Genomic DNA, 9,667 nt, shown 5'->3' on the forward strand with positions numbered 1-9,667 from the left:
ATTCATCTACACACAATACCGCATAATGACAAAGCAAAAACAGGTAAATGCTATTTGCAAATGTGTGTATGTATGTATGTATATATAATATATATATAGATATGTATATGTGTGTAAAAAATTACATCACATTTACATAAGTTTTCAAACCCTTTACTCAATACTTTGAAGAACTTTTGGCAGCAATTACAGCCTTGTCTTGGGTATGACGCTACAAGCTTATCACACCTGTATTTGGGGAGTTTCTTCCATTTTTCTCTGCAGGTCCTCTCAAGCTTTGAGGTTGGATGGGTAGCGTCGCTGCACAGCTATTTCAAATAGAATAAAATTGTATTTGGCACATTAATGAGGCTATATACAGGGGGTACCGGTACCGAGTCAATGTGCAGGAGGACATGTTAGTCAAGGTAATTTGTAAATGTAGGTAGGGGTAAAGTGACTACTCATAGGTAATAAACAGTGAGTAGCAGCAGGGTAAAAACAAAGGGGAGATGTCAATGCAAATAATCCGGGTGACCATTTGATTCATTGTTCAGCAGTTTTATGGCTTGGGGTAGAAGCTGTTAAGTAGCCTTTTGGACCTAGACTTGGCTCTCTGGTACCACTTGCTGTGCTGTAGCAGAGAGAACAGTCTATGACTTGGGTGACTGGAGTCTTTTGGCAATTTTTGGGGGTCTTTTTGGGGGTCTGACACCACCATACAGGTCCTTGATTGCAGGAAGCTTGGCCCCAGTGATGTACTGGGCACGAATGCACTACCCTCTGTAGCGTCTTACAGCAGTTGCCATACCAGGCGGTGATGCAACCGGTCAGGATGTTCTCAATGGTGCAGCTGTAGAACTATTTGAGAATCTGAGGACCTGTTGTCGTGCCCTCTTCACAACTTTCTTGGTGTGTTTGGACCATGGATAGTTTGTTGATGTGGACATCAAGGAACTCTCGACCCACTCCACTACAGTCCCGTTGATGTGAATGGGGGCATGTTCGGCCCCCCTTTTCCTGTAGTCCACAATCATGTCCTTTGTCTTGCTCACGCTGAGGGAGAGGTTGTTGTTCTAGCACCATACTGCCAGGTCTCTGGCCTCCTCCCTATAGGCTGTCTCATCATTGTCGGTGATCAGGCCTACCACCGTTGTGTCATCAGCAAACTTAATGATGGTGTTGGAGTCGTGCTTGGCCACGCAGTCGTGGGTGAACAGGCAGTACAGGACGGGACTAAGCACGCACCCCTGAGGGGCCCCTGTGTTGAGGATCAGCGTAGCAGATGTGTTGTTGCCTACCCTTACCACTTGGGGGCGGCCCGTCAGGAAGTCCAGGATCCAGTTGCAGAGGGAGGTGTTTAGTCCTAGGGTCCTTAGCTTAGCTTTGTGGGCACTATGGTGTTGAACGCTGAGCTGTAGTCAGCATTCAAAAAACAGAATTCTCACATAGGTGTTCCTTTTGTCCAGGAGGGAAAGGGCATTGTGGAGTGTGATTGCGTCATCTGTGGATCTGTTGGGGTGGTATTTGAATTGGAGTGGGTCTAGGGTTTCCAGGATGATGGTGTTGATGTGAGCCATGACTTCCTTAGATTTCGTGCACCAGCTGTTGTTTACAAATATACATAGACCCTTACCCCTTGTCTTATCAGAGGTTGCTGTTCTATCCTGCCGAAAAACCTTAAAACTCACAAGCTGTATGTTATTCCTGTCGTTGTTCAGCCATGACTCGGTGAAACAAAATATATTATGTTTTTTAATGTCCCTTTGGTAGGATATACGTGATTGTAGTTCGTCTATTTTATTATCGATTGATAGTGCGTTGGCTAATAGGACCGATGGTAAAGGTAGATTACACTCTCTGCGACAGATCCATACAAGGCACTTGGACCTTCGTCCCTGATAACTCCCTCTCTTTCTCCTGAGAATGACGAAGATGAGGGCTTTGTCGGGCATCTGAAGTAAATCCTTACCATCCAACTCGTTGAAGGAAAAGTAGTGCTCCAGTACGGGTTGAGTAGTCGCTGTCCTGATATCTAGAAGCTCTTTTCGGTCATAATCCAGTTCAGAATAAAAAAGATGTATTGTATTTTAACAGAAACAGTTCCAACCTAGACTTCCTTTCAACAATATTTCTACAGTAAGATGTACAGTAGACCTGATCATTTTTCATCTGTACTGTTAGTGCAACGCTAAGTATCAAAAAGCCTGTGTGTGTGTTCTGTTATTCAACTGTGTGACGTGATCAATTAGTTTATTACAGTTCAGAATGAAAATTGTATTTTAACAGCAACAGTTCCAACCTAGACAGATATGCAAGAGTGTTTTTAATGGGGGAAAATAAACATTAATATATATTTATATGGATATTTAATGTCATTGTTATTTGTTTTGTGTATATTGCATTTGTTTTAGGCATAAGGGCAATGTACCAATATTTATGTATAGTTGCATATTTTCCTAAGCTTGTGTAACGGACGTGAAACGGCTAGCTTAGTTAGCGGTTGTGCACGCTAAATAGCGTTTCAATCGGTGACGTCACTTGCTCTGAGACCTTGAAGTAGTAGTTCCCCTTGCTCTGCAAGGCTTTTGTGGAGCGATGGGTAACGATGCTTCGAGGGTGACTGTTGTTGATGTGTGCAGAGGGTCCCTGGTTCGCGCCCGGGTATGGGCGAGGGGACGGTCTAAAGTTATACTGTTACACTTGGGTCCCAGGAAAAACAGGTCCCAGGCTGAATAAGTTTAAGAACCCAAGCTATTAGATCAATAAACAATCATCTTATTAATCATTACCTCTTATCATATCATCATTCTGAACAGTCGTAACCATCTTGGATCTGCAAAAGCCCCAGCCTTACTCATGATTCAGTACTACACAAATTGGTTTAATTGTTTATTTACTAGCTAACTAAATGAGAAAACAGGATAACATACATACTTAATACACAACCCTAGTAAACTGTTTAAAATATGCCGACTTGTTACACAGAAAATTAATAAAGTAAGTAAGACTCGAGGAGTAAAACAAGGTAGGTTATGATGCCCTGATTTGCCGGTGAGGGGTGGAACCAGCCATGACGAAGCATTTTTAGGTCCACTATATAAGACCTCATCTTTTTCTGTATTGTCGGGCTCTCAAATAATCACCTATGGGTGGGTCGTTGACCAGCTCCATTATAATAATAATAATAAATAATTGATATCATATTAAAGTTTGATTGCTTCAAGAATTATCCAAGTCTCTACTAATTCTTACGAGCTTCCATGACAATTCTTAAATGGAAGAAGTTTGGAACCACCAAGAGCTAGAACTGGCCGTCCGGACAATCCGAGCAATCGGGGGAGAAGGGCCTTGGTCAAAGAGGTGACCAAGAACCCGATGGTCACTCTGACAGAGCTCCAGAGTTGCTCTGTGAAGCACTCCACCAATCAGGTCTTTATGGTAAAGTGGCCAGACGGAAGCCCCTCCTCAGTAAAAGGCACATGACAGCCAGCTTGGAGTTTGACAAAAGGCACCTAAAGGACTCTCAGACCATGAGAAACATGATTCTCTGGTCTGGGGAAACCAAGCTAGAACTCTTTGTCCTGAATGCCAAGCATCACGTCTGCAGGAAACCTGGCCCCCTCCCTAGAGTGAAGCATGGTGGTGGCAGCATCATGCTGTGGGGATGTTTTTCAACGGCAGGCACTGGGAAACTAGTTAGGATCGAGGGAAAGATGAACAGAGTAAAGTACAGAGAGATGCTTGATGAAAACCTGCTCCAGAGCATTCAGGAACTCAGACTGGAGTGAAGTTTTACCTTCCAACAGGACAACGACCCTAAGCACACAGCCAAGACAAAGCAGGAGTGGCTTTGGGACAAGTCACTAAATGTCCTTGAGTGGCCCAGCCAGAGCCCGGACTTGAACCCGATCAAACAGCAGAGGGAGCACCCTCCTATCCACATCGACGGGACCGCAGTGGAGAAGGTGGAAAGCTTCAAGTTTCTCTGGCGTACACATCACTGACAAACGGAAATGGTCCACCCGCAGTGTGGTGAAGAAGGTGCAACTGGAGGCTGAAGAAATTTGTCTTGGCACCTAAAACCCTCAAACTTTTACAGATGCACAATTGAGAGCATCCTGTCGGGCTGTATCACCACCTGGTACGACTCTCCAGAGGGTGGTTTGGTTTGCCCAACGCGTCACCGGGGGCAAACTACCTGTGCCCACAGGACACCGAGAGCACCTAATGTCACAGGAAGCCAAAAAGATCATCAAGGACAACAACCACCTGAGCCACTGCATGTTCAACCCGCTATCATCCAGAAGGCGAAGTCAGTACAGGTGCATCAAAGCTGGGACCAACAGACTGAAAAACAGCTTCTATCTCAAGGCTGTCAGACTAAATAGCCATCACTAGCACTTTAGAGGCTGCTTCCCTATATACATAGACTTGAAATCACTGGCCACTTTAATAATGTTTACATATTTTGCATTACTCATCTCATATGTATATACTGTTCTATTCTACTGTATTTTAGCCTATGCCGCTCCGACATTGCTCGTCCAAATATTTATATATTCTTAATTCCATTTCTTTAATTTAGATGTGTGTATTGTGTGTATTGTTGTGAAATGGTTAGATATTCCTTGTTTGATATTACTGCACTGTTGGAGCTAAATACACAAGCGTTTCACTACACAATTACATTTGCTAAACATGAGTATGTGACCAATAAAATTAGATTTTCAATACTTATGTAAATAAGGTATCCGTGTTTTTTTTAAAATATAAATTAGCATTTTCTAAAAAACAGTTTTTGCTTTGTCATTATGGGGTATTGTGTGTAGGTTCCTAAGGGAAAAAAATTATTAAATACATTTTAACAAAATATGGAAAAAGTGAAGGGTTCTGAATACTTTCCGAATTCACTGTATGCGTGTGTGTGTGCATGCGTGTGTGCAGGTTTGGGTAGGCTATTTTCTAAAAGTAATCCGTTACAGTTACCTGTCCAGTAACATAACTTTTGGATTACCCAAAATCAGTAACATAATCTGATGACATTTAGTTACTTTAAGATTACTTTCCCCTTGAGAGGCATTAGAAGAAGATAAAAAATGTATGTTACCAATTGAACGACATCTATTGCAGGATAAATCAATGTTAATGTGACCTGAGATATCTCTGTTTTCTTTATATTTTGGTTAGGTCAGGGTGTGACTAGGGTGGGTACGTTAGTTTTTGTATTGTCTTGGGTTTTTTGTATGTCTAGGGTTTTTGTAGGTCTAGGTGATTTGTATGTCTATGGTGGCCTGATATGGTTCCCAATCAGAGGCAGCTGTTTATCGTTGTCTCTAATTGGGGATCATATTTAGCCTCTTGGATTTAGTGGGCGCTATTTAAATTTTTGGATGAAAAACGTTCCCGTTTTAAACAAGATATTTTGTCATGAAAAGATGCTCGACTATGCATATAATTGACAGCTTTGGAAAGAAGACACTCTGACGTTTCCAAAACTGCAAAGATATTGTCTGTGAGTGCCACAGAACTGACGCTTCAGGCGAAACCCAGATAAAAATCCTACCAGGAAGTGCCGCAGTTTTTGAAACCGCCTCATGCCAATGACTCCTTATATGGCTGTGAATGAGTTACGAATGAGCTTACGTTTTCCACGTTTTCCCCAAGGTGTCTACAGCATTGTGACGTCTTTTTAGGCATTTCCATTGAAGAATGGCTGTAAGGGACCATATATGGCATGTGGTCACATGGTGTCTCCCGCAGAAAATCTCAAGTAAAATACTGAGGTAGCCATTTTTCCAATCGCTTCTTATGAGAAACCAACTGCCTCTACGGATATATTATCGAATATATTTGTTAAAAACACCTTGAGGATGGATCCTTGTTACGATCTACTAGGTGTGGTGGGTGGAATCAGGCGCAGAGAGCAGGGTTCAGTCGTTTTCCTCAGATTTATTCCCCAGCGCAACAAAAACAGTCACGCCAACACACAGGGCGTAAATACGTTGCTAGTCCAAAACAACAACAGGACTAAACAGTCCGGAGAATAAATACAATAATAAATCACACCAACAAAACACAGAGTAACAAAAACAAGCCCGCACAAATACCCAGCGGGCCTAGTGCCCTTAAATACCCTACAAACAAATCCTAATACAAAACAGGTGTACCCAATTAACCAATAACCCAAAACAAACGGAAAGGGAATCGATGGCAGCTAATAGGCCGGCGACGACGACCGCCGAGCACCGCCCGAACAGGAAGAGGCACCAACCTCGGCGAGGTTCGTGACAGTACCCCCCCCCTGACGCGCGGCTCCCGCAGCGCGCCGACCCCGGCCTCGAGGACGACCCGGAGGACGAGGCGCAGGGCGATCCGGGTGGAGGCGATGGAAATCCCTCAAGAGGGAAGGATCTAAAATGTCCCTCCCCGGTACCCAGCACCTCTCCTCCGGACCGTACCCCTCCCAGTCCACGAGGTACTGCAGGCCCCTCACCCGGCGTCTCGAGTCCAGAATAGCTCGTACTGTGTACGCCGGGGACCCCTCGATGTCCAGAGGGGGTGGAGGGACCTCCGGTACCTCACTGTCTTGTAGGGGACCAGCTACCACCGGCCTGAGGAGAGACACATGAAACGAGGGGTTAATACGATAATAAGAGGGAAGTTGCAATCTATAACACACCTCGTTTATCCTCCTCAGGACTTTAAATGGCCCCACACACTGTGGCCCCAGCTTCCGGCAGGGCAGGCGGAGGGACAGGTTTCGGGTCGAGAGCCAGACCCTGTCCCCTGGTGCGAACACCGGGGCCTCACTGCGGTGGCGGTCAGCGTCTCTCTTCTGCCGTTCACTGGCCTGCCTGAGAGAATCCTGGACTGCCCGCCAGGTCTCTCTAGAGCGCTGTACCCACTCCTCCACCGCAGGAGCCTCGGTCCGACTCTGATGCCACGGAGCCAGGACCGGCTGGTAACCCAGTACACATTCGAATGGCGACATATTCGTGGACGAATGCCGAAGAGAATTCTGGGCTAACTCTGCCCATGGGACGTACCTTGCCCATTCTCCTGGCCGGTCCTGGCAATACGACCTCAGAAACCTGCCCACTTCCTGGTTTACTCTCTCCACCTGCCCATTACTTTCGGGGTGATAACCAGAGGTAAGGCTGACCGAGATCCCCAGACGCTCCATAAACGCCTTCCAAACCCGAGATGTGAACTGGGGACCCCGATCGGAGACGATATCCTCTGGGACCCCATAGTGCCGGAAGACGTGGGTAAAAAGAGCCTCTGCAGTCTGTAGGGCCGTAGGGAGACCAGGCAATGGGAGGAGACGGCAGGACTTAGAGAACCGATCCACAACGACCAAAACGGTAGTGTTCCCCTGAGATGGGGGAAGATCAGTAAGGAAATCTACCGAGAGATGGGACCATGGCCGTTGTGGAATCGGGAGGGGCTGTAACTTCCCTCTAGGAAGGTGCCTAGGAGCCTTACTCTGGGCGCATACCGAACAGGAAGAGACATAGAGCCTCACGTCCCTAGCTAAGGTGGGCCACCAGTATTTCCCTCTAAGACCCCGCACTGTCCTATCGATCCCCGGATGACCCGCAGACGGTAGTGTGTGAGCCCACCGAATCAACTTATCACGAACACCAAGCGGTACGTAACTTCTGCCAGTCGGACACTGTGCAGGCGCAGGTTCAACCCTCAACGCCCGCTCGATGTCCGCGTCCACCTCCCATACCACTGGGGCCACCAGCCGAGAAGCAGGAAGGATGGGAGTGGGTTCGATAGACCGGTCCTCAGTGTCATAGAGACGGGACAGCGCGTCGGCCTTAGTGTTGAGGGAACCTGGTCTGTAAGAGATCGTAAATCTAAAACGTGTAAAGAACATGGCCCACCTAGCCTGGCGCGGATTCAGTCTCCTCGCTGCACGAATATACTCCAGATTACGGTGATCAGTCCAGATGAGAAAAGGGTGTTTAGCCCCCTCTAGCCAGTGTCTCCACACCTTCAGGGCCTTTACCATAGCTAGTAACTCCCGGTCCCCCACATCATAGTTCCGCTCTGCCGGACCCAGCTTCTTAGAAAAGAAAGCGCAGGGACGGAGCTTCGGTGGCGTACCCGAGCGCTGAGACAGCACGGCTCCAACCCCAGCCTCGGACGCATCCACCTCCACTATGAATGCTAACGAAGGGTCCGGATGCGCCAACACGGGAGCCCCAGTGAACAGTGCCTTCAACTGGTTGAAGGCTCCATCAGCCTCTGCTGACCACCGCAAACGCACCGGCCCTCCCTTCAGCAGTGAGGTAATGGGCGCCGCTACTTGGCCAAAACCCCGGATAAACCTCCGGTAGTAATTGGCAAACCCTAAAAACCGCTGCACCTCCTTTACCGTGGTCGGAGTCGGCCAATTACGCACGGCATTAACGCGGTCACACTCCATCATCATCCCCGAGCTGGAAATGCGATAACCCAGGAAGGAAACGGCTGGTTTGGAAAACACACATTTTTCAGCCTTGACGTATAGGTCATGCTCCAGCAGTCGCCCAAGAACCTTGCGCACCAGGGAAACATGCGCGGCGCGTGTGGCAGAATAAATCAAGATGTCATCAATATAGACTACCACACCCTGCCCGTGCAAGTCCCTGAGAATCTCATCTACAAAGGATTGAAAGACGGCTGGAGCATTTTTCAACCCATACGGCATGACGAGGTACTCATAGTGGCCTGATGTGGTACTAAACGCTGTTTTCCACTCGTCTCCTCCCCGAATACGCACCAGATTATACGCGCTCCTGAGGTCCAGTTTTGTGAAGAAACGCGCTCCGTGGAATGATTCCACCGCCGTAGCGATGAGAGGTAGCGGATAACTAAAACCCACTGTGATCGAATTGAGACCTCGATAATCAATGCACGGACGCAGACCTCCCTCCTTTTTCCTCACAAAAAAGAAACTCGAGGAGACGGGTGACATGGAGGGCCGAATGTACCCCTGTCTCAGAGCTTCCGTGACATATGTTTCCATAGCCAGCGTCTCCTCCTGTGACAGTGGGTACACATGACTCCGGGGAAGTGCAGCGTTCTCCAGGAGGTTTATCACGCAATCCCACCGTCGATGGGGTGGTAATTTGGTCGCTTTCCTCTTACTAAAAGCGATAGCCAAATCGGCATATTCTGGGGGAATGCGCACGGTGGAAACCTGGTCTGGACTCTCCACCGTCGTGGCACCGATGGAAACTCCTAAACACCTCTCTGAACACTCGTCTGACCACCCCTTAAGAGCCCCCTGTTTCCAGGAAATAAGGGGATTGTGAATAGCCAGCCAGGGAACCCCCAACACCACCGGAAACCCAGGTGAATCAATAAGGTAGAAACTGATCCTCTCCCTATGATTCCCCTGCGTTACCATGTCCAGCGGAATCGTGGCCTCCCTGACCAGCCCTGACCCTAGCGGTCGGCTATCTAAGGAGTGCACGGGGACAGGTGGGTCTATCTGCACTAACGGAATACCCAATTTACGGGCGAGTCCACGATCCATAAAGCTCACAGCTGCGCCTGAATCGACTAGCGCCTTATGCTGAAGAGAGGGGAAAAATGCAGGGAAAAAAATTAACAAAAACATGTGACCAACAGGGAGCTCTGGGTGAGTTTGGTGCTTACTCACCTGGGGTGGCCGAGGAGCGCTCAGCCG

This window comes from Oncorhynchus mykiss, chromosome 30 (assembly GCF_057628025.1).
Source record: "Oncorhynchus mykiss isolate SJ-2025 chromosome 30, ASM5762802v1, whole genome shotgun sequence".
In the NCBI taxonomy this organism is placed as follows: Eukaryota; Metazoa; Chordata; class Actinopteri; order Salmoniformes; family Salmonidae; genus Oncorhynchus; species Oncorhynchus mykiss.